General features: G+C 42.3%; 1 long non-coding RNA gene across 1 annotated transcript in view; it reads right to left on the bottom strand.

Moving 5' to 3' along the window:
- Positions 1-26,480, bottom strand: part of LOC142071781 (uncharacterized) — a 134,973-nt gene that overhangs the window by 37,087 nt on the left and 71,406 nt on the right. The window contains exon 2 of the long non-coding RNA XR_012667975.1: positions 5,855-5,948. This is a non-coding gene — a long non-coding RNA (uncharacterized LOC142071781). The remainder of the gene's footprint in view (positions 1-5,854; positions 5,949-26,480) is intronic.

Raw genomic sequence — 26,480 nt, 5'->3', positions numbered from 1 at the left:
ACAGTATTCTTGTCAGCAAGTTAAGGAAGTATGGGCTGGAAGAATGCACTATAAGGTGGGTAGAAAGCTGGCTAGATTGTCGGGCTCAACGGGTAGTGATCAATGGCTCCATGTCTAGTTGGCAGCCGGTATCAAGTGGAGTGCCCCAAGGGTCGGTCCTGGGGCCGGTTTTGTTCAATATCTTCATAAATGATCTGGAGGATGGTGTGGATTGCACTCTCAGCAAATTTGCGGATGATACTAAACTGGGAGGAGTGGTAGATATGCTGGAGGGGAGGGATAGGATACAGAAGGACCTAGACAAATTGGAGGATTGGGCCAAAAGAAATCTGATGAGGTTCAATAAGGATAAGTGCAGGTTCCTGCACTTAGGACGAAGAATCCAATGCACAGCTACAGACTAGGGACCGAATGGCTAGGCAGCAGTTCTGCGGAAAAGGACCTAGGGGTGACAGTGGATGAGAAGCTGGATATGAGTCAGCAGTGTGCCCTTGTTGCCAAGAAGGCCAATGGCATTTTGGGATGTATAAGTAGGGGCATAGCGAGCAGATCGAGGGACATGATCGTTCCCCTCTATTCGACATTGGTGAGGCCTCATCTGGAGTACTGTGTCCAGTTTTGGGCCCCACACTTCAAGAAGGATGTGGATAAATTGGAGAGAGTCCAGCGAAGGGCAACAAAAATGATTAGGGGTCTGGAACACATGACTTATGAGGAGAGGCTGAGGGAGCTGGGATTGTTTAGCCTGCAGAAGAGAAGAATGAGGGGGGATTTGATAGCTGCTTTCAACTAACTGAAAGGGGGTTCCAAAGAGGATGGCTCTAGACTGTTCTCAATGGTAGCAGATGACAGAACAAGGAGTAATGGTCTCAAGTTGCAGTGGGGGAGGTTTAGATTGGATATTAGGAAAAACTTTTTCACTAAGAGGGTGGTGAAACACTGGAATGCGTTACCTAGGGAGGTGGTAGAATCTCCTTCCTTAGAGGTTTTTAAGGTCAGGCTTGACAAAGCCCTGGCTGGGATGATTTAACTGGGAATTGGTCCTGCTTCGAGCAGGGGGTTGGCCTAGATGACCTTCTGGGGTCCCTTCCAACCCTGATATTCTATGATTCTATGATTCTATGATTCCTCCAGATCATCAGGGTGGAAGGCCTGTGGTAGTCCTGGCCACTCCTCCGTGGTCGGGTCAGCATGCGGCTCTGGCCAGTCCTCTCAGTTCCACAGGGGCCTGCAGCAGTCTCCCAGCTCAGGGGCAAGCAGGAGGCATCTGGCTCCTCTGGCAGATGCAGCAGAACTGAGCTCCCAGACCTGCCTTTTATACTTCCTGTCCCGCTCACTGATGGCCTGGCTCCACCCACCAGGGCTCAGTGAGAGGTTCCTCTCCCTCTGGGGCTGTGGGAGGCCACACCGCCTCACTACACATATACAAATAAAAATTATATAGCAGCCTTCTTGGTTCAAATCTGACTCTGCTCTCTACTCAGTCATTCTTTGCTGCTGTTTCTTATAGCCTGTGTATCTCAGATGAGTTTTCTTTGCCCCTCATTTACAAATATCTTTGTCTTTTCTTCAAATATCAATCATAATATAAAGTAGTCCTTCTCTTAGTACATTATGAGGTTGAGGAGACGATTCAGAGAGACGTAGAGGAGTAGCCAAAGTTGCTTTTTGCAGCCTGATGTAGGGGAGCAGGGAGAACTAGAGAATCCACACAGTGTTAGAACTTCTGGTCAATTCCTCTCTCACACCTTTCCCCTGCTTCCTGCACACTGTTCTGCAGTAAGTCACTCTCTTTATCTCCTGCATCTGATGATCTCAAAATGCTTTCCAAACATTATGAATTTAGCATGAAGATACTCATGTGAGAAAGGGAAATATCTCCATTTTACAGAAAGAAACTGAGGCACAGCACAGTTAAAGCCAAAATTTTCTAATTAGGTTGCCCAAGTTACTCATCTAAATCTATATTTAGGTACATAAGTAAATGGCCAGATTTTCAAAGGTGCTGAGCTCCCAGAGAAGTAATAGAAGTTTATGAAGTTCTTTGATATCTTCAGATTTGTTGGGGTTATAGAAGTCTGCCACTGACTTTCTTTGTGACCTTAAGTGAATTATATCCTTTGACCGCTAAGGAAATCAACGGCAAAGCCAGGAATAAAACCCAGGTTCCTGCGCCATAACTGTAAAATCATTCTTCCTCTAGTAGAGGTTAATACAATCTCAATTATCCCAGACTGTGTGGCTCTAATTTAACAGATCAAGCTAGTGACAGACTACAGCAGAAGTCAGAGCCTACTTGGGCAAGGATTTTGATGAAAATAGAACTTCTTCCCATTTAGTTTTAAAGTTTGCACAGAAAGCTACTGCAGCCACAAGTAACAAACAACTTGAGCTATAGTGTGAATATAGGGAAAAGAACAATTCTGAAAGCTATGGAAGTATTTCTTCCTTATAGCTACCTTGTGTGAATATGTTATTTCCTATTAGAAATGTTCTGATTTGAAATCTCATTATGTCTTGCAAAGCATTACCCTTTTTGCTGAAAATATGAGTTCAGGTTATAAGAAAAACAACATGTCTTAGCATACAACACCAGAAAGTTAGGCTCATGATGATGCCAGACTTTTCCAGAGATATCACAAAACTGTTTTCATTCACTAGTTGTAATGATTTAACGATTTTCTGTGATATTGTGAAATGACAGGGCAGCATTATGCAAGAAAGGTCATAGATAATCTTTCTGAATTGTAAAACATGAAAATGTTATAATGATTGGAGATATATTTTTTCTACTATAATTCTGAAAACCTGGGAATAAAAAGCTATTTGTATTTAAAGCCACAGTATCTGACCTAAATCTAGTACTGCAAAGTTGAGCTATGCAATTAAAACTAGTATGGGCTAAAGAAAATCTAATGGTTTATCAGATTCCAACTAGTGATAATTTAACATTTAATTGTTAATTTACCTTCTTATAACTTTGGGGTTACTCAAAGAAATGGATTCTGATTTTGTGACAATGTGCTAAATATTTCTCCAACTTACTTATTTTTCTAGTCCTGACCTGAAATTGCAATGAAACCCTGCTTATTATCCAGCAGGGCTGGTATGCAGTTTGTGTATCCATATTCTACACATAAGAGTTTTGTATTCCTTACTACTAGGCTCAGTATGGCATCTTTCCAGACTAGGGATATATAAATTTATAGAGCTGAAACAAGTGCTGTTAAAATAAGAATTTGAATAGCAATTTATTAATTGCCTAGCCAAGCAAGGCAAGTCAGCAAAGTTAATTAAACTATTATAGCCATTTTTGTAACACAGATAAACCTGTGGATGAGTCAGCAACACAGCTTCATCTTCAATTACTTTCATTATTTATGCCTACCTATGAAGATTTTGACCCCTCTTTATTGCCCAGGATGGGAATCTAAGGTTCAATTTAACTTTTATGAGATTACACAACATGTAGAAGACTCTTGAGCACTTTAAGCATAATTGCTATCCTCAATTGTGAAGAATCACCTCCCCCAAGGTGAAAAGCACTGTGCTCTACAGGGCTGATGCAAAGTACAATGAAGTCTGAGATCTTTTATTGACTGCACTGAGCTTTGGATCAGTATCTATAGGCTTGACTCTCCAATACCTTACAAGTTCTGTAGTCCATCATTTATGCATGTTCAAAATGCATGCAAATCAGAATGGTAACCTTTTATGTCCACTTTATAGCCATCTACAAGATTATGCAAGGGGCAAGGCAGTGACGAATCAGACTGCTCTGATGTATATGCACTATTTTATTATGGCCTTGGAAGTAATAGAAGTCTGTGCATATGACTAATTCAGTCACATCAACTCAAAACCACAATCTCTCTAGATACATTTAAAAATATTTAATGTCAAGGAAGAATTCTGAAACCACATGACACCAGTTTTCAATAATTAATGTGCTTACTTTTGTTTGCAGCCTGAGTTTTTTCATTAATTTAACATTTTTTTAGAAAAATAATTATGTCAAAAGCATCTAATTGAATTAATACTGAAAATAAACATCCCTTCCATTTACCTAAGTGATTAGTGCCACAGTAAAAGGCATATCCTAGATACTACTAACAATCTTAGGCACCAGTCAGCTCAACATATATGCACACCCTTAACTTTAAATCTGCCTAAAGCACAAATTTGGGTCGGATTTTAAAGCACCTCCCACTGAAACTTTTTGTCCTGAAATTGCAAATTGACTCAGAAAAAATGATGGAAATGATCTAAAGGGGCCCTGGCATGCAACTTTTAATCCTGAAATCAATAGGAGAGATGTGCCTAAATACCCTTTACAAATCTGGCACTTAAGGTAAACCCAAAAAAGCCAGGTTTAAACCAAAACAACAGCATTTAAACAGCCTTTTCCACCAGTTTAGTTAAACTGGTTTAAAATTATACCTTAAATTAAAGTGGTACAACTCTGCATGTAAACAAGCGTGCATGCACATAGATATCACTGTGACTACTCATGTGAGTAAAGTTAACCATTTACATACATATGTGGAGCCTCAGTATGCCAGCACTCCTCCAGAGTCAGGAGTCTCTAGCAATTATCTGTTTTTTTCCCACTAGGAGAGAGAAAACTAGATCACAGAAGATGATAGTTTTACTAGTAGAGATTGTTTTCTCTTGGAACGACTGACAGAAAATGTAGCTTTGGCAAAATCAAAGCTTCCACCAGGAAAAATTTGATTTTGCTGAATTTTTTCAACTTTCTATCAAACAAAATATTTAGTTTTGGTCAGTTCAACATTAAAGTGCATTTCCCTATTGCGGCACATTGTTCAATTGGAGATATGATTCAGAGGCCTGGTATCCCTATTCTCTTTTATGTGTCAGACTCCAGCTCCGATGTGTAATGCAGTCTCCCACTGACTTCCTGGTATCGTGTGTCATGGGATCCACTTCTAAACTGAAAATTTTCAGAATGTTTTGTTTTATTAGGAGTTTTGATATTTCAATTTTTCATCCTGTTTTCAGATAAAAACAAATGTGAATGTATCAAAAATTTCCCACAAGACAGAAATCCACATTTAATAGAACTGAGTGAACATTGGTTTAAAAGAGCTGTAGTTTTATTTTAGTTCCTTCATTTGGCAGAATAACTCTAGATGAACAACCTTAAATTTACTCAGTTGTGTTGTAAATGAATGGAAATTGTGAACTGTAAAGCAGTGAGCTTTCTATTTCAAGAAACACCTGTTTTATCTATATACACAGCCACTGACCTCTACATTTTCAAAGAATTGTTTGGGGGTTTATCTGCATGACTCCCATTAAAATCAATGGGAATTATATGGATAAAACCCCAAGCAACTCTTTGCAAAATTAGGCTTGTGGATGTTCAGAACATCTTCTATTTAATCTACTTGGAGCCAAAAATTAGCTGTTGGTGCTGAAATACTCCCACTCAGCCCAAAGTATATGAGGGAGGAAAAAGACCCCACACATGCTACTTTACGGAGACAAAATATAGATAATCTGAAAACAGGCCAGGCAGTATTTAAGTAATATTAGCTGCAGGTGAAATGTGTATCTACACTATCATATTCCATTTTAGCTCTGAAGCTTGTTTTCTGGTTGCAACATCAGTAAGTCTGATTCTTTTCAAACCAATGAAGCCTGCTATTTTTTCACATTTAATATGTATCATTCTTTGCAGTAATCACTTTGTGTTTAAAGGAGGGAATGGTAAAGAAAAGAACCAGAAAACAACCCTATAATCATGTAAAGCTAGGCTTCTGTCTTTTTTCTATGCTTATCTGTCCTTTCCCTATGTTTATGGGTAGAAAGAATTTGAGCTATGTGTTACCTGTACTCCCTGTTTGGGGAAAGAATTCCTCATACAGATGGGCCTCCATGTTCATACCTCAGGACTCAGACCAACAGGGGTTGACCGGTTTGAACTGGAAGAGATATCACAAAGTATGTTGAACCAAGCTATAAAAGCTCTACCTTGTTCTGTGTTCTGGGCTTCGCCATATTCCTCTGTGTAGGAATTGGTGAGCCCTTCAGATGTTGTACTTGCTAGCATTAAAGTGCTTCAATTTATCTAAGAGTCCTGACTCTGTGTTTGTTTGGCTAATACAGAAGTTCATGGAAGGCCACCCTCCCAACCCTAGATGGGAGGGAAGCCCTTTTTCCCTAACAGGAACAAGATAATACAAAAATACTGAAGTCTGATTGGATATTCTTTGTTTAGTAAAATGATGAGGTCTTCCATGCTGCTTGACTGGCCATGTTTGTGTTGGAAAGTTAAATCAAATGACATTTTCCTGCTTTAATTTCTCACTACAGACTTCTTATTATATTCTCTATTCATGAAATCTGACTAAACACATTTAACAGTGAAGGTTTTTTTCCCGTTTTGTTGTACACAGTAAGAATGTATTATAGTTTCATCACTGTGATACAGATTATTAAAGTTATAAGGCAGATTCATGGCTTGCAAGCCTAACTACTTTATCCCAGCCAGTATATTATTAAAGATACATAGGAAGGAACCCCCGCATAGGAATGACAGGAAATCCATTTATCCCAGTCACCATCTTGTCTTGCTGATTCTGAAGAACAAGATCCCATAACTAACATTCACATACCCTTCACAAGGACAGAACCCAAGAAAGCACCTCTGATTGGGTTAGGATGCATACCGTGGTCTAGTGGATTGCAAACTGGGGCAACAAAAGACTGTGTGAAGAATGTGGGAGTTATCTGTATTAATTTTAAGAATTTATATTATTTTTTTTGAGAGAGAGAGAGAGAGAGAGAGAGAGGGAGAGCGATTTGGAGGTTGTTATGTTGCTAGCTAAAGAGTAACTAAGTGTTAAATCAGCCTCAGTTAACATGGTCTGCAGGAATGGAAACATAATGGTTCTAGCCAGCCCCGATAGTTAGTACTCAAATGGACAATGGAAAAACCTCCAAGGAATTTTCTCTACTGATATTGAATCAGAGGCTACCTGGTACCAACAGGAGTGGAGAGGTGGGCATGGGGGTACAGAGACTAACCTGGGCCTGTCTATTTCCAGAACACAAATGCTAAATTTGGGTAAGACAATATGCTCTTAGATTTATATTGTTTTAGCTCTTTTCCTCTATGAGTCTATGTCAACGTTCTTATGGAAAAACACATACTTTGATTTGAATAAGCTGTTCTCTGTCAATGAGTTTTCATACTGGTCACAGCTCCATGAGAGAAGTCTATAGCAGGGGACAAAGCCAGTTGGACCTGCTGTGATAATAACGTTAGTAAACAGTTGGCGTAGTAGCTTGGGGATCCAGTCTCAAAGTAGGGTGAATCATGGAATTCCACTCTGAGAGATGAGCAAGTGGAAGAGAGGAAGAGGGGCCCATGGAAAGACTGAAAGAGAGGTCAAAGGTATAGCTTCACCCCTGAATCATAACACTAGGTACATAGGGAGTATGCCATTTTAAAATATTTTACATGCTTATGAACAATAGTTATTATGACATGTGCCCATTTCATCATCATAGAAATATTTCTGAAAATTGCTGCCATCCTAGAATATCAGGGTTGGAAGGGACCTCAGGAGGTCATCTAGTCCAACCCCCTGCTCAAAGCAGGACCAATCCCCAATTTTTGCCCCAGATCCCTAAATGGCCCCCTCAAGGATTGAACTCTATTTCGTATAGAATTTTTATGGCCTGATCCAAAGCTTATTGAAATCAATGAGAGTCTTTCCATCAACTTCAATGGACTTTGGATTAGACCAAGCAAAAAGGTTAATATGTAAAACATGGCAGAAGCAGGAATTATGAGATCTACTCCTAGCTATGCTATCTTGCTGTATCACACTGGCCAAATTACTTGGCCACTCTGGGCCAGATTTTCAAAGGTATTTAGTTACCTGAAGATGTATATAGGTTCCAGATGATGTATATAGGTTTCAGACGATGTAATGGTGCCTAATTCCCAGTGAAATCAATAGGAGTTAGGTGCCTCGGCGCCTTGGAAAATCTAACTCGGTGCCTATCTGCATTTTCAGGTGTTGCTTGGCTGAGTGGAGCAATGCTTAACCCTTAAGAAGTCCATTGCCTAGCGGAATTGTTAGCCTCACATTAGGCAGCTCTGTGATGTGTAGGCTGTGTGTGGAGTGCATAGGAATAGTTAAGTACCTAAGAAAGGGATTATCAGAAGTTGGCCAGCTGAGCAAGGAGCCACCTAAGACAGCCAGGAGCAGCTGACCTAGTGCACCTGGCTTGTGCATAAGTGCAAAATATGATTAGGATTTTTCTAGTAAGAATAAGCAAAAATCATTTAAACAAACCTATGAAGCAAAAGTCCTATTTTAAGATACTCCACCCAGCCCAATCAAAACAAGTACCACAGCCAATTTACACCTCAATTTGCTTTTAAATTCTGATCCGCGCCAACTTTAAAAGTGGAAGTGACCTGTGAATAGTTTTTTGCTTCTTTATGATGTACAAAGGAGGCCTTAATTTCCCCCCTGCAAAAACAGGTTTAGCTACTTTTGTTTACCTTGTTAATATATCAGGAATGTAAAGTCTGGTCAATCGCTGCTTTTGCAGGGTTCTATGCATATTTATGCTGAAGACAGAAGTGTTGGGCAGACTGACGGATCTTTTAATGCATATATCCTGTTTACTTTAGGTCAGGGACCTGATATAGCAAAATACTTAACCCTACTTTGCCCAAAGTAAACAAACAATTTGAACTTTTGAGTAAAATGTGTACTGTGAGGAGACTGAAATTGGGTGAGGTTTAAAACAAGTTTTGTTTTTTTATTTTATAAATAAGTAAGGTGCATGTTTATGCAATTCCTAGTTTTAGCTAGGACAGGAAACAGAAATATCATAAAACAGACTGTCCTTGAAATATTTTCAGCCCAGCTAAAACCAAAAAGTATTGTGACTTTTACAAGAGAGACTCTGCTTGTAAGTTGCCCATGGCAAAGAGCATGGATAAGTATCTAAATATTCCAAAGAGAACCTGAACCATTTAAAATTTACTGAGCATGATTTTCACTTCAGTACCATTCAAAGCCCCAATCCACATGATAACAAGATAGCTTTCCCTGTTGCAACAGTTTTATTTGCTTATTGAATATAATAGGCAGCTCATCAGCTATCTCGGATAAGCCTAAAACTGTTAAAATTTAAGTACAGTGCCATATGATACAGCAATATAAATGCTAACATTTCCACATGATTTGTAAAATCGCTTGTTTTATGGGGCATAGAAAGAAAAGTAATGTGGGATCAGAACAGCTTCTCAGAATAATTGTATATTCACAAACTGTATTGTGTTCAACAGAAAATTTTAAGAAATATGCATAATAGAGTATATAATTTCATTTCTCTCTGACAGGATTTGACAACCTGGAATTTATTGTTCACTCCTAAGTTTCTCCACTTTATAATTTGAGAGACATTTCCCAATGCGTTACCATGTACATTCAGTGAATGTACTTTTCACCATACTGTTGTGACTTATTGTGGATGTGAGGAAACTACCTTGAGCACATTCCCTCTCTGAAAAGCGATGGTAACTCACATCTTCCTATTAGTACTCAAACGCACTGACTTTGAATGACATCTTTAGCTTTTTTCAGAGATGACACAAGTTGACGTTATTAGAGGAAACCTTAACATTTTGCCTAAGAGTAAGTCCTGGCACCGTAGGTCATCCAGCAATTTTGCTGTTGAAAATTATGATCTCTCTTGTATTAGATGATTTCCCTGCTTGTCAGGAATTATTCTCATCACTTTGCTAAGATGCAGTTTGTAATGAAAGTGATAGTCTAACATATGGCCTTTGCTGTAGGATGGCACAAACATATTCTCTTACTCATAGGCTATTAATCAGCTCCTGATGTGCTGCCCTTAAACTATATAACCTCACTCCTGTATTCTGCAATAGAAAAATCACTCAACCAAAGTCTTTAAAGGAAACTCCAGTTTATCTTGTAATTTCAAGGGAAGCTGTCTATCTTCCCCTCTGTAATTTCAGTTTCTTTTTGGAGTGCTAAACATGATCTGATGAGCACATTGGTACCTCATTGGTATAATCTCATAGTGACTAATTTTGTAACAATTATTGATTTAATGTGATGTACCTATTTAAAAAATAGCATGTGATGAATTTATTCTGTATAAGCAGAAGGATCCTGTGTAGGTAGTAGCGTTTTTCTTCCATCTGGTTATTTTTTTTCCTTTTACATAACTTACAAAAAGTCTCTTCTTAAGGTTTCAAAAGGGCATTTCTTCATTGCAACAGACTGAGTGGATTCACTGGCAAAGAAATTATGCACAGCTATACAAAACTGGAATACAAATATATTGCAATAAGCAAAATAGAATAACAATACTTTTTGCTCCTGAAATGTCACAAAAATAAAGCCACAAGCAGTTTAACACCCAGACAATTTTAGTTAAGGTGAAGCTAAGGTTGCGGGTCAATAAGGTGAGGACAAAAACTCTTACATTCTCCCACTTAGACAAAAAAATCCCCTCACCATTAAAAGGTTAAACCAAGAGAAACCCAATTGTTTGGAAGTATGCACAGTCACAGTTAAGATATAGGGACAACCTTAATGTTGCCCCCACAGTGATTCAGACTTCCCTTCTTTGTCCCTTAATAATCTAACTAGATTAGATTATTGATTTTGTATCAAAGACTTGGACTAAGGATTTTATAGTGTCCACAGCCAATGGTTTAAAATTGTGAACAGCTGCTAGACTTGCACAGCTTGCAGGGGGAGTATCAAAAAATATGCCCTACAGAGCATTGGTTCAAACTAGTTTCATCACTTCACTGTAGACAGGCTAGTTATGTGTGTGATGATACTTGGATCACGCTAGCATGTGCAATCACAGAGCACGATCCTGTAAGGTACAGTGTACTCAGCATCTTGCAGGATCGGGCCCTTAATGAAAAAATGAGGAGTATCTGACTTCCCTATACTATTTATCTAATCAGGAATTTGTAAAGGAGGGCTTTACTTGTTCAATTGTAAAAGAAGGCCAGCTGACAAAACCATGATTGTTCCAGTGAGAATACTCATGTGCTTAAAATTGAGCACATGCATAAATGTTTGCAGGATTGGGACATATATAATTAACAATAAACCATTGCAGGGTGCTTTTTCTTTTTTTAGCCCTGAGTAAGGGGCAATGCATAACTGCACTGCCCCAAGAGGAGCATGAGGAAGGATATGTGACTCAGACACACTGCACTGAAGCAGTTGTCCAGAGTGCACCTATTTGCTGGGGTGGGAAGTATGCCACATTAGCCTTTTAGAAGATGCAGTATACTATTCACATCTTGTGCCGCTAATACTGCTGGCTGGTGCATTGCGACGAAGCCATTTCTCCACCAACCCGCCCCTCACAAGTCCCCCACCTTACACTAAACTGTCTCTGCTGCCCCTGGTGTGTGAGTAAAGAGAGGTTTCCAATCTCCAATATTATGAATCTGGCATCTTTTGGAAGCATTAAGCTAATTCTAAAATATTCTTAGTATAAATAATGAGGGATATATAGTAATTTTAATACATGCTAGTGTCACACTGCCAACTAAGAGCATCAATCTCAAGTCAGACTGCCATAAAAAAGGGCATGTACCCCAAACTGGTGGTATACTCTATCATAAGATTTCATCAAGACAGTAACAAATGTGGGCTACCAAAATACTATATTATTTATTATGAAGCCACAGACAATCTCTTCAGGCTCTCTAGCCCCTCATGCACCACCCAGACAAACCAGACTTTTGTGATAAATGATTATTAAAAGCAAGAATCACATATATTAGGTTCTTCCAGTTCCAACGACCCAGACATGCACCCCCAGGTCAAATATATTTCAAATTTTCCCTCAAAAAACAGGCTGGTAGCCCTCTTTTAGCAGAAGGGGAGGGGCACCTCCACGTCCAGTGGTTTTGTGAATGATGTTTCCAAATGTATATTACTTTAATACAAATGCGGTTAAAAATGCCTGAAAATGAAATAAGAAAAAGAGTACTTGTGGCACCTTAGAGACTAACCAATTTATTTGAGCATGAGCTTTCGTGAGCTACAGCTCACTTCATCGGATGCATACCGTGGAAACTGCAGCAGACTTTATATACACACAGAGAATATGAAACAATACCTCCTCCCACCCCACTGTCCTGCTGGTAATAGCTTATCTAAAGTGATCATCAAGTTGGGCCATTTCCAGCACAAATCCAGGTTTTCTCACCCTCCGCCCCCCTCCCCCCCACACACAAACTCACTCTCCTGCTGGTAATAGCCCAAAGTGACAACTCTCTTCACAATGTGTATGATAATCAAGGTGGGCCATTTCCTGCACAAATCCAGGTTCTCTCACTCCCTCACCCCCCTCCAAAAACCACACACACAAACTCACTCTCCTGCTGGTAATAGCTTATCCAAAGTGACCACTCTCCCTACAATGTGCATGATAATCAAGGTGGGCCATTTCCAGCACAAATCCAGGTTTTCTCACCCCCCCCCCCATACACACACAAACTCACTCTCCTGCTGGTAATAGCTTATCCAAAGTGATCACTCCCCCTACAATGTGCATGGTAATCAAGGTGGGCTATTTCCAGCACAGATCCAGGCTTTCTCACCCCCCCCCCTTTTTCCCGGGGACACACACACACACACAAACTCACTCTCCTGCTGGCAATATTGCTCATCCAAACTGACCACTCTCCAAGTTTAAATCCAAGTTTAACCAGAACGTCTGGGGGGGGGGGGGGTAGGAAAAAACAAGGGGAAATAGGCTACCTTGCATAATGACTTAGCCACTCCCAGTCTCTATTTAAGCCTAAATTAATAGTATCCAATTTGCAAATGAATTCCAATTCAGCAGTTTTTCGCTGGAGTCTGGATTTGAAGTTTTTTTGTTTTAAGATAGCGACCTTCATGTCTGTGATTGCGTGACCAGAGAGATTGAAGTGTTCTCCGACTGGTTTATGAATGTTATAATTCTTGACATCTGATTTGTGTCCATTTATTCTTTTACGTAGAGACTGTCCAGTTTGACCAATGTAAATGGCAGAGGGGCATTGCTGGCACATGATGGCATATATCACATTGGTGGATGTGCAGGTGAACGAGCCTCTGATAGTGTGGCTGATGTTATTAGGCTCTGTGATGGTGTCCCCTGATCACCTGCACATCCACCAATGTGATATATGCCATCATGTGCCAGCAATGCCCCTCTGCCATTTACATTCCAGTTTGACCAATGTAAATGGCAGAGGGGCATTGCTGGCACATGATGGCATATATCACATTGGTGGATGTGCAGGTGATCAGGGGACACCATCACAGAGCCTAATAACATCAGCCACACTATCAGAGGCTCGTTCACCTGCACATCCACCAATGTGATATATGCCATCATGTGCCAGCAATGCCCCTCTGCCATTTACATTGGTCAAACTGGACAGTCTCTACGTAAAAGAATAAATGGACACAAATCAGATGTCAAGAATTATAACATTCATAAACCAGTCGGAGAACACTTCAATCTCTCTGGTCATGCAATCACAGACATGAAGGTCGCTATCTTAAAACAAAAAAACTTCAAATCCAGACTCCAGCGAGAAACTGCTGAATTGGAATTCATTTGCAAATTGGATACTATTAATTTAGGCTTAAATAGAGACTGGGAGTGGCTAAGTCATTATGCAAGGTAGCCTATTTCCCCTTGTTTTTTCCTACCCCCCCCCCCCCAGACGTTCTGGTTAAACTTGGATTTAAACTTGGAGAGTGGTCAGTTTGGATGAGCAATATTGCCAGCAGGAGAGTGAGTTTGTGTGTGTGTGTGTCCCCGGGAAAAGGGGGCGGGTGAGAAAGCCTGGATTTGTGCTGGAAATGGCCCAACTTGATGATCACTTTTGATAAACTATTACCAGCAGGAGAGTGAGTCTGTGTGTGTATGGGGGTGGGGGGCGGGGTGAGAAAACCTGGATTTGTGCTGGAAATGGCCCACCTTGATTATCATGCACATTGTAGGGAGAGTGGTCACTTTGGATAAGCTATTACCAGCAGGAGAGTGAGTTTGTGTGTGTGGTTTTTGGAGGGGGGTGAGGGAGTGAGAGAACCTGGATTTGTGCAGGAAATTGCCCACCTTGATTATCATACACATTGTGAAGAGAGTTGTCACTTTGGATGGGCTATTACCAGCAGGAGAGTGAGTTTGTGTGTGGGGGGGCAGAGGGTGAGAAAACCTGGATTTGTGCTGGAAATGGCCCAACTTGATGATCACTTTAGATAAGCTATTACCAGCAGGGCAGTGGGGTGGGAGGAGGTATTGTTTCATGATCTCTGTGTGTATATAATGTCTGCTGCAGTTTCCACGGTATGCATCCGATGAAGTGAGCTGTAGCTCACGAAAGCTCATGCTCACATAAATTGGTTAGTCTCTAAGGTGCCACAAGTACTCCTTTTCTTTTTGCGAATACAGACTAACACGGCTATTACTCTGAAACCTGAAAATGAAATGTTTCATTAAGGGATGAACCATACTTATTTTTCTCTACCCAAACCAATTTTCTTTGTTTGATCTGAAAAACTGGTTCTCAGCAAAACAACCTGGAAAAAAAAATTGATTAGTCACACAGTTCTAGTTAGCAGCATCAGTAGTTAATAGTGTTTTGTCCCTGCCAGAAGTCAAATATTTGACTTTTAGTAACAATTTCAGTACACTGCTTTTTTTGCACTGTGGATATGATCCCATAATTATGTTTGTGTAACTGGATTGCCAGATCTTCCTTCCTCCCAGTTTTCTTTGCAGAAGAATTTTTGAGAATGCTGCGGATGCCATTCTAGCTACTGAGGCAGTATAGGATTCTCCCATCATGCACAGATACCAATACAATTAAAAAGCTTTGCATGGTAAGTGAGGACAAACAATTCTGCTGGCAAAGAAGCTGCCATGTGGACACAAACTCAGCTCTGCCACTTGCTACCAGAAAAGGAGACATGGATAAAAGTTGCAGTGCAGAAAGGGCCTTACACTGGACTAAAGATGAACATGCAAATGTTGTAGAGGGAATTCAGAATAATTATGAAACAGCATGTTTTTTTCTAGCTCAGCCTTGGCTTTTTTATATATTTTGAAATTCTCAATTGATATTAATTAAGTTTCTCATGTTCATTTACTAAAGAAACTTTATTAAAATGAGCCAGAGAGCCAGAGGAGTTGACCTAATCTTAATCAATTCCAGTCTTGAGCTGCTACAGAGTGACACAGTGCACTGTGTGAACCACCATATACACTTCCATCTGCTGACTCATTATTTCATCAATATTTAACATGTATTATCTACAAACAGAATTTTATCTTTTTTAATGTCAAATTAGGGAAGGAAGATATAGAATGCAGCTACCATTTACACCTTCTGAAGTAAGAAACAACTGTGGATTCCTTACAAAACTTACAAAAAATCATTCTATTAAAAGGTTTCAGAGTAGCAGCTTTACAGAGTACAGCAGTGTTAGTCTGTATTCGCAAAAAGAAAAGGAGGACTTGTGGCACCTTAGAGATGAACAAATTTATTTGAGCATAAGCTTTCGTGAGCTACAGCTCACTTCATTGGATGTCTTTTTTGTTTCTTTCCCCCTATTCTTTATTACTAAGTGCATTCGACAAAACAGTCTTTGTTTCATCAAGTGTTCATTCAATCCTGCTACTGATTCCCCACTTGGAGTCACAGCTCTTGGTTACTAGAGACAAAAAAATCCAGAAGGAAAGTATGATGTAACTAAATGAGGAATAGTCTCTCTTAAAATATAGTGATCATACGAAAGTGTCCAACAGCACTGACCTGAAACAACTATACTGGAGGCAAAAGGCTATGCAAGCTTCCTTACTCAGTTTGATTGAGTCCTGCAATACTTCTGCTACTCCTTTGTTGTCTTTTGTGAAGCAAGGTTTCCAACTGCACATTGAAGAACAAGACAAAATTTAAACACCTAAATCTCAAATGGGTGCAATGTTCTCGGACTATCACTGGAACTCCAGAGGATCATGGTTTCAGGGGTAGAATTAGTATGTCAAGCCCATTAACTTTTAAGAAATACATATCCTGATTTCAAACATATTGTGGTGTTTAGATGTTGCTTGTAATTATTAGAATTGGGAGCACTGGCTGTTGGGAGTCTGAAAGGACAGGAGCAGGAAGGAGGGGGGAGGAGTTGAGAGGCTGGGAGAAAGCTACAGAGGGTGCAGCAGCAGCTCAGTAAAGAGGTTTCCACTTTGAAAATAAAGTCCTGTTGAAGCTTGTTAGTTCCTTGCCTGGTTGATACAACATTTTGGTGACAAGGATGGATCTTCTGCCTCTGAACCACCTGCACCCTTTCTGCAAAGCCCAGGTGAGCCTTCAATTGCTTTTACTACCTGGCTCCATATGTTGGAGACTTATCTGCTTGCAATCAGTGCTACAGAGATTTCTGAAGTAAGAAAGTGTGCTCTGCTAATCCACTGCCTTGGAGCAGAAGGGCAGCGTATATTTTACACTTTTCCCTTTGCAGATGATAAATAAGAGACTGCACTCACTGCATTAAAGAATTTTTTTTGTGCCAAAAGTGAATGTAGTAGCTAATCGCTACAGATTTCGCCAGCGTGAGCAGAAATCAGGGGAAACTATAATGCCGAAAATTGCTTCCCTGAGGAGTCTGATTGTAATTTGTAACTTTGGGAATATGGCAGATGAGATTATTAGAGACCAGCTCATTGAGAAAACAACCATGCTTCATGTAAGAGAACGCTTACTTCTAGAACCACAACTTACACTAGAAAAAGCAATAACCATTGCTATCCAGATTGAGTCAGCTACAGCTGAAGCCAAAAGTCTGAGCATGGATACAGGAGGCACAGTCCAGTCTCTGACTCCTTTGCAGAAAAGTTCACTACCACTGCAGACACACAATTGCAAGAGGAAAACTAATGAAAAACTACCGAATCAGCAAATTCAAAATATAGTAAAAGCATGTTTTTGCTGTGGATCCCCACAACACCTTGCAAGCTACACAGGATGTCTGGTAAAAGTAGCTCAATGCAATCATTTCAAAAAAGATTGGACATTTTGCTAAAATATGTCACAGCAGCCAGTTCAATCAACAGGTGCATGCAGTTACAATACCAGATGTTACTGTGCTGAGCATGGACAAAATCACTACTGCACATATTCCAGAACAGATAAAGTGCACTGTAAATGTTTCCGCCATACCCTCAGGCAAACCACACTCTATTCAGCTAATGCTGGACACTGGCTCAGCAGTATCTATACTACCTGATTCCATCTACTTGCATTACTTTAAAGATGTTCCTCTTACTGAACCCAAACTTCACTTGGTGTGCTATTTCAAAAACCATATTCCAGTACATGGCTGCCTGCCAGTAATAGTTACTTTTGGTGATTACTGTGTAACTGCAGAGTTCTACATTGTCCACAAAGGCACTCCTATCCTTGGCAGAGAATTATTGGCTGCTTTAAATCTCAGGGTAGTTAGTGGATGAATTGATCTTCCTCAGCAAAACACTCTTGCGGTACACACCCCAGTTTCAGCTGGGACCCAACACTAGGTTGAGGAGAAACTCGGCTGTGCTTATGGGTTTCTGCATAAAGTTAAAATGCGGAATAATATGATGCCTGTATGACAGAAGTTATGGTGCTTACCATTTTCAGTCAGGGAAGCTGTTTCAGAGGAACTTAGAAAACTTGTTCAAAAGGACATTATTGAAGAGATCGACTCCTTGGAATGGGTTTCACCTATAGTAGTGATGCAGAAGAAGGGTGGAGGCATTTGCCTTTGTGTGGACTTAAGGGAGACAAATAAAGCTATTGTGATTGACAGCCATCCTCTTCCTCACATAGAAGAAGTATTTGCAGAACTCCATGGAGCAAAGATGTTTTCTACTCTTGATTTGCAGAGCGCATACCACCAGGTTATGTTGCATGAAGATAGAGACCTCACAGCATTTATTACACATGAGGGACTATTTTGTTTTAAACGTGTTCCATATGATCTCGCATCTGCCCCAAGTGCCTTTCAAAAAATGATGTAATTGATTCTGAAGAATCAACATGGAGTTCAGTGCTATCTGGATGATATTATTGTGTTTGGAAATACTTCTGAGGAGCATGACAGTAACCTGAAGTCTGTACTAAACTGCATCAGTAAAACAGGCCTCCAGCTCAATATGTCCAAATGCAATTTTAGACAAACTGAATTCTCCTTTCTGGGGCATAAAATTTCACAGGCTGGACTAAAACCTGATCCAGATCATATCCTGGCAATTTCAAATGCTCCTCCTCCAACAGATTTGCAAACCTTACGTTCCTTCTTGGGTCTTACCTCCTGGTATGCAAAATTTATTCCCAATTATGCTTCTGTCATTGAACTGTTACGGGAATTACTACGGAGAAGTTCAACCTTAGTGTGGACAATGGATTCACAAGCTAGTTTTGAAACAGTGAAAGACTTGATTGTACATAGTCCAGTACTTGCACTGTTCAGTCCTGCATTGCCCACAATTGTAATTACTGATGCTTCTGATTATGGACTTGGGGCTGTTCTCACACAACTGCATGAGGACAACACAGAGAGGACTGTTGCATTTGCTTCAAGGACACTAAGTAATGCTGAGAGAAAATATTCTACTGTCGAAAAAGAAGCACTTGCTTGTGTCTGGACTACTGAAAAATGGAGACTTACCTCTGAGGCCGCACGTTCAAGTTGCGCACAGACCACAGCCCTTTGACGACGTTGCTCACCATGAAAGGACTGGGAAGAGCAGGATACTGTATTGCTCGATGGTCTGCAAGACTACACTCTTTCAATTATGAACTGGAATATAAGCCTGGAAACCAAAATGTGGTCGCTGATTGCCTTTCTCACCTGCCTTTGCCTTCACCAGATGGTCCACCAGAGGATGAGGATGTAGTGGTTGCGCTTATTACAAGCGCTCTCACTGCAGTTACAAGAGAACAATTTCAAGCTGCTTGTTCAGCGTGTCCAATTCAACAAAAACTATGGGAATTTCTGACAAAGAGATGGCCCAGTCACCCTAAAAACCTTGACCCAGTTTTGCTGCCTTATTTTAGAGTTCGGGATGAACTTTCTCTGTTTGATGGCTATATGCTACGAGGTACACACCGGCTCCTTGTGCCAGAAGAATTACAGTCAAAACTCATACACCTGGCATACAATACTCATCAAGGAACTGTCCGAACCAAACAACGACTACGGGATCTGTATTGGTGACCAGGGATGGACTCTCAAACTGAAGCACTCATAAAATCCTGACAGGTTTCAGAGTAGCAGCCATGTTAGTCTGTATCCACAAAAAGAAAAGGAGTACTTGTGGCACCTTAGAGACTAACAAATTTATCTGAGCATAAGTTTTCGTGAGCTGTGTCATTTGCCAAATGCATGATAAGACAGCAGTGACATGTACCCCTCCATTACAGCCTGTTCCTCTTCCTGAATCTGCATGGGAAAAAGTGGCGATTGACATTATAGGACCTTTGATACTGCTCCAACTGACTGCTGTTATGCCATCACTTTAATAGACTATTTCAGTAAATGGCCTGAGATAGCATTTACATCGCAAATCTCTTCTGCTACAGTAATTAAGTTCCTCTCTTCAGTTTTTAGCAGGGAAGGTAACCCCAAAGAACTGGTTTCAGATAATGGTAGTCAATTTACTTCCCTGGAGTTTGAAACTTTTCTAGCACAGAGGAACATTTTACACAAAAGGTCATCCCTATATTACCCTCAAGCCAATGGGGAAATCAAATGGTTTAACAGAAGTTTGAAAGAGAGTTTGCAAACAGCTAACTGTAAGGGTGATTGTGGATACCCTTCACTAATGATTTCTTGCAAGCATACCAGGCTACACGACATGCTACAACGCAAAGATCACCCGCAGAGTTACTGCATGGGAAACAGATGGATACTAAACTGAACATTGCTGGATTGTTAAAAGCACGACCTGATGCCCCAAACGAGGATGATGTGAGAAAAACAGTTGAACAGAACAAAGCAAAGTCTAAGCCCTGGTCTACACTAGGACTTTAGGTCGAATTTAGCAGCGTTAAATCGATGTAAACCTGCACCCGTCCACACAATGAAGCCCTTTATTTTGACTTAAAGGACTCTTAAAATCGATTTCCTTACTTCACCCCTGACAAGTGGATTAGCGCTTAAATCGATGTTGCCGGCTCGAATTTGGGGTACTGTGGACACAATTCGATGGTATTGGCCTCCGGGAGCTATCCCAGAGTGCTCCATTGTGACGGCTCTGGACAGCACTCTCAACTCAGATGCACTGGCCAGGTAGACAGGAAAAGAACCGCGAACTTTTAAATCTCATTTCCTGTTTGGCCAGCGTGGCAAGCTGCAGGTGACCATGCAGAGCTCATCAGCAGAGGTGACCATGATGGAGTCCCAGAATCGCAAAAGAGCTCCAGCATGGACAGAACGGGAGGTACGGGATCTGATCGCTGTTTGGGGAGAGGAATCCGTGCTATCAGAACTCCATTCCAGTTTTCGAAATGTCAAAACCTTTGTCAAAATCTCCCAGGGCATGAAGGACAGAGGCCATAACAGGGACCCGAAGCAGTGCCGCGTGAAACTGAAGGAGCTGAGGCAAGCCTACCAGAAAACCAGAGAGGCGAACGGCCGCTCTGGGTCAGAGCCCCAAACATGCCGCTTCTATGATGAGCTGCATGCCATTTTAGGGGGTTCAGCCACCACTACCCCAGCCGTGTTGTTTGACTCCTTCAATGCAGATGAAGGCAATACGGAAGCAGGTTTGGGGGACGAAGAAGATGATGATGATGAGGTTGTAGATAGCTCACAGCAAGCAAGCGGAGAAACCTGTTTTCCCGACAGCCAGGAACTGTTTCTCACCCTGGACCTGGAGCCAGTACCCCCCGAACCCACCCAAGGCTGCCTCCTGGACCCAGCAGGTGGAGAAGGGACCTCTGGTGAGTGTACCTTTTAAAATACTATACATGGTTTAAAAGCAAGCATGTGAAAGGATTACTTTGCCCTGGCATTCGCGGTTCTCCTAGATGTACTCCTAAAGCCTTTGCAAAAGGTTTCTGGGGAGGGCAGCCTTATTGTGTCCTTAATGGTAGGACACTTTACCACTCCAGGCCAGTAACACGTACTCGGGAATCATTGTAGAACAAAGCATTGCAGCGTATGTTTGCTGGCATTCAAACAACATCCGTTCTTTATCTCTCTGTGTTATCCTCAGGAGAGTGAGATATAATTTGTGGTCACCTAGTTGAAATAGAGTGCTTTTCTTCAGGGGACAGTCAGAGGAGCCCATTCCTGCTGGGCTGTTTGCCTGTGGCTAAACAGAAATGTTCCCCGCTGTTAGCCATAGGGAGGGGGGAGGGTTGAGGGGGTAGCCACGCGGTGGGGGGAGGCAAAATGCGACCTTGTAACGAAAGCACATGTGCTATGTATGTAATGTTAACAGCAAGGATTACCCTGAAAGAGTGTAGCCACTGATTTATAAAATGTGTCTTCTTAAATACCGCTGTCCCTTTTTTTTCCTCCACCAGCTGCATGTGTTTCAAGGATCACAGGATCTTCTCCTTCCCAGAGGCTAGTGAAGCTTAGAAAGAAAAAAAAAACGCACTCGCGATGAAATGTTCTCCGAGCTCATGCTGTCCTCCCACACTGACAGAGCACAGACGAATGCGTGGAGGCAAATAATGTCAGAGTGCAGGAAAGCACAAAATGACCGGGAGGAGAGGTGGCGGGCTGAAGAGAGTAAGTGGCGGGCTGAAGAGAGGGCTGAAGCTCAAATGTGGCGGCAGCGTGATGAGAGGAGGCAGGATTCAATGCTGAGGCTGCTGGCGGACCAAACCAGTATGCTCCAGTGTATGGTTGAGCTGCAGCAAAGGCAGCTGGAGCACAGACTGCCACTGCAGCCCCTGATTAACCAACCGCCCTCCTCCCCAAGTTCCATAGCCTCCACACCCAGACGCCCAAGAACGTGGTGGGGGGGCCTCCGGCCAACCAGGCACCCCACCACAGAGGATTGCCCAAAAAAAGAAGGCTGTCATTCAATAAATTTTAAAGTTGTAAACTTTTAAAGTGCTGTGCTTAAAGTGCTGTGTGGCATTTTCCTTCCCTCCTCCACCACCCCTCCTGGGCTACCTTGGTAGTCATCCCCCTATTTGTGTGATAAATGAATAAAGAATGCATGAATGTGAAGCAACAATGACTTTATTGCCTCTGCAAGCGGTGATTGACGGGAGGAGGGGCGGGTGGTTAGCTTACAGGGAAGTAGAGTGAACCAAGGGGCGGGGGGTTTCATCAAGGAGAAACAAACAGAACTTTCACACCGTAGCCTGGCCAGTCATGAAACTGGTTTTCAAAGCTTCTCTGATGCGTACCGCGCCCTCCTGTGCTCTTATAACTGCCCTGGTGTCTGGCTGCGCGTAACCAGCAGCCAGGCGATTTGCCTCAACCTCCCACCCCACCATAAACATCTCCCCCTTACTCTCACAGATATTGTGGAGCACACAGCAAGCAGTAATAACAGTGGCAATATTGGTTTCGCTGAGTTCTAAGCGAGTCAGTAAACTGCGCCAGCGTGCCTTTAAACGTCCAAATGCACATTCTACCACCATTCTGCACTTGCTCAGCCTGTAGTTGAACAGCTCCTGACTACTGTCCAGGCTGCCTGTGTACGGCTTCATGAGCCATGGCATTAAGGGGTAGGCTGGGTCCCCAAGGATACATATAGGCATTTCAACATCCCCAACAATTATTTTCTGGTCTGGGAATAAAGTCCCTTCCTGCAGCTTTTGAAACAGACCAGAGTTCCTGAAGATGCGAGCGTCATGTACCTTTCCCAGCCATCCCACGTTGATGTTGGTGAAACGTCCCTTGTGATCCACCAGAGCTTGCAGCATTATCGAAAAGTACCCCTTGCGGTTTATGTACTCGGCGGCTTGGTGCTCCGGTGCCAAGATAGGGATATGGGTTCCGTCTATGGCCCCACCACAGTTAGGGAATCCCATTGCAGCAAAGCCATCCACTATGACCTGCACATTTCCCAGGGTCACTACCCTTGATATCAGCAGATCTTTGATTGCGTGGGCTACTTGCATCACAGCAGCCCCCACAGTAGATTTGCCCACTCCAAATTGATTCCCAACTGACCAGTAGCTGTCTGGCATTGCAAGCTTCCACAGGGCTATCGCCACTCGCTTCTCAACTGTGAGGGCTGCTCTCATCTTTGTATTCATGCGCTTCAGGGCAGGGGAAAGCAAGTCACAAAGTTCCATGAAAGTGCCCTTACGCAGGTGAAAGTTTCGCAGCCACTGGGAATCGTCCCAGACCTGCAACACTATGCGGTCCCACCAGTCTGTGCTTGTTTCCTGAGCCCAGAATCGGCGTTCCACAGCATGAACCTGCCCCATTAGCACCATGATGCATGCATTGGCAGGGCCCATGCTTTCAGAGAAATCTGTGTCCATGTCCTGATCACTCACGTGACTGCGCTGACGTCGCCTCCTCGCCCGGTATCGCTTTGCCAGGCTCCGGTGCTGCATATACTGCTGGATAATGCGTGTGGTGTTTAATGTGCTCCTAATTGCCAAAGTGAGCTGAGCGGCCTCCATGCTTGCCTTGGTATGGCGTCCGCACAGAAAAAAGGCGCGGAACGATTGTCTGCCGTTGCTCTGACGGAGGGAGGGGCGACTGATGACACGGCTTACAGGGTTGGCTTCAGGGAGCTAAAATCAACAAAGGGGGTGTCTTTACATCAAGGAGTATTTCAGGCAGGACTTCACGGAGGGTTCCAATAAGAAATGGTGCACCTAAGTTATTGTTCTTATTGGAACAAGGTTAGCCTGGCCTCTGATTGATACATGGCTAGATTTACCTCGCTGCACCTTCTCTGTGAGTGACTGCAGTGTGACCTAGAAGAATGAGTCCCCTAGACGGGGTAGCGGGGGAAGCAAATGAATACAGAACAAATCTGGTCTATTTCTTGTTTTGATCCACTCCATCTATCTTTTACATCTTTGGCTGGCAGCAGATGGTGCAGAAGGACTGCATGCCATCCACATCTCATGGCTGCTCGGCAGAAGATGGTACAGTATGACTGCTAGCCATCCTCATCTCTTGCCTGCCTGGCAGAAGATGGTACAATACGACTGCTAGCAATCCTCATCTCTTGCCTGCCTGACAGAAGATGGTACAGTACGACTGCTAGCAATCCATATCGCCTGCCTGCTCACCATAAGACGGTTCAATAGGACTGACTGCAGGACTAAAGAGAATGACCTGGTCAAGTCACTCCAAATTTAGTCCCTGCGCCCATGTCTGTCCAGGCGCTCCCAGCCGATGTGGCCAGGAGCACCTCGGACATGACGATGACGGCTACCAGTCGTACTGTACCGTCTGCTGCCACAAGGCAAGGGGTTGCTGCTACTGTGTAGCAATGCCGTACCGCGTCTGTCAGCACCCAGGAGTCATAGGGTGACGGTTACCTGAGCGGGCTCCATGCTTGCCATGGTATGGCGTCTGCACAGGTAACTCAGGAAAAAAGGCGCAAAATGATTGCCTGCCGTTGCTTTCACGGAGGGAGGGAGGGAACGGGGGCCTGACGATATGTACCCAGAACCACCCGCGACAATGTTTTAGCCCCATCAGGCATTGGGATCTCAACCCAGAATTCCAATGGGCAGCGGAGACTGCGGGAACTGTGGGATAGCTACCCAGAGTGCAACGCTCCGGAAGTCGACTCTAGCCTCGGTACTGTGGAAGCGCCCCGCCGAGTTAATGCACTTAATGCACTTAGAGCATTTTCTGTGAGGACACACACACTCGAATATATAAAACCGATTTCTAAAAAAACGACTTCTATAAATTCGACCTTATTCCGTAGTGTAGACATACCCTAAGGCTTTCACAGACAAGCAGCGGGGTGCTAAGGAACCAAAGTTTGAGTGTGGTTCCTTCGTTAGAATATGAAAACCTGGAATTTTAAGCAAAGGGGACCATAAATTCACAGCTCCTCTTAAAATCATAGAGAAGAAGGGACCTTACACTTATCGACTTTCTGGGCGGGTATGGAATAATTCTTCTCTTGCACCTGCCTTTGCACCAAGAGGAGATTATGCCAACACCCAGTCTCAATTGGATGACTTCACCATAGTACCAACACAACAAGACATTGCACTGGAACCGGGGCTTGAGAGATGGCCTGTCAGACCCAGACGACCATCTGTCTGGACTAGAGACTATGTCATGTAGTATCTACGTTTTCAGTGTAATATTTCTACCAACAATATAGTGTCTTGTTTCATATTTGTTCCTGTGGTTAGAACAATAATGTTTACTTTAATTGGGAGAGTTTCTTAAGAGAGGAGGGAATGTGGTGTTTAGATGTTGCTTGTAATTATTAGAATTGGGAGCACTGGCTGTTGGGAGTCTGAAAGGACAGAAAACAGGAAGGAATGTGGAGGAGTTGAGAAGCTGGGAGAAAGCTACAGAGGGTGCAGCAGCAGCTTGGTAAAGAGGTTTCCACTTTGAAAATAAAGTCCTGTTGAAGCTTGTTAGTACCTTGCCTGATTGATACAACACGTATCTATAATAATCAAGAAATATAGGTGGATTATTTAATAACATGCTGCCTCCCTGAATTTCTTTAGCAAAGGAACAATCTATAGGCCATTGGAGAAATCTTTTCACTCTAGGTGAAATCCTGCTTATGTTGCAGTCAACATTCCATTTCCCATTGATTTCAATGATTTTTCTCTCTGACAATTCCATTCCTGACTTCAGCCAGGGGATATAAAAGCTCTGGGGCCAATTCCTTAACTTCTTCCACCTATCTTGTCTCCCAGAAAAAGTTGAAAAAAATCTCCATGAACGGAATCTCACAGTATTGTTATCTGAGGTGCTTTCTGCAAGAGGGAAAGACAATTCAACTATTTAAAGTTTATTGTCGCCCTGAAGTTTGTGCGTATGGAAGAATGCAAGTTAGAAATATTAGACACTAAGGCGAAACCATGAAGATATGACTAGTATTCAGATATTTGAATTCAATTTACTTAAAGTTTCTGTTGAACCACGGTTAAGGCCCAAATGACATTTGTATTTCTTGAGATGTGAAATGACAATGCTCTTATAACATATGAGATGAAAAATAAACAGTATTACCCAGTTAAACTGATTATATTTTGCATGTATGGGAAACAGAGCATGTCATAAATATAAAGGGAAGGGTAAACCCCTTTGAAATCCCTCCTGGCCAGGGGAAAGCTCCTCTCACCTGTAAAGGGTTAAGAAGCTAAAGGTAACCTCGCTGGCACCTGACCAAAATGACCAATGAGGAGACAAGATACTTTCAAAAGCTGGGAGGAGGGAGAGAAACAAAGGGTCTGTGTCTGT

The sequence above is a fragment of the Caretta caretta genome, chromosome 4 (assembly GCF_965140235.1).
Source record: "Caretta caretta isolate rCarCar2 chromosome 4, rCarCar1.hap1, whole genome shotgun sequence".
Lineage (NCBI taxonomy): Eukaryota > Metazoa > Chordata > Testudines > Cheloniidae > Caretta > Caretta caretta.
The sequence above is the reverse complement of the archived record's forward strand: the minus strand, read 5'-3'. Positions and strand labels throughout refer to the sequence as shown.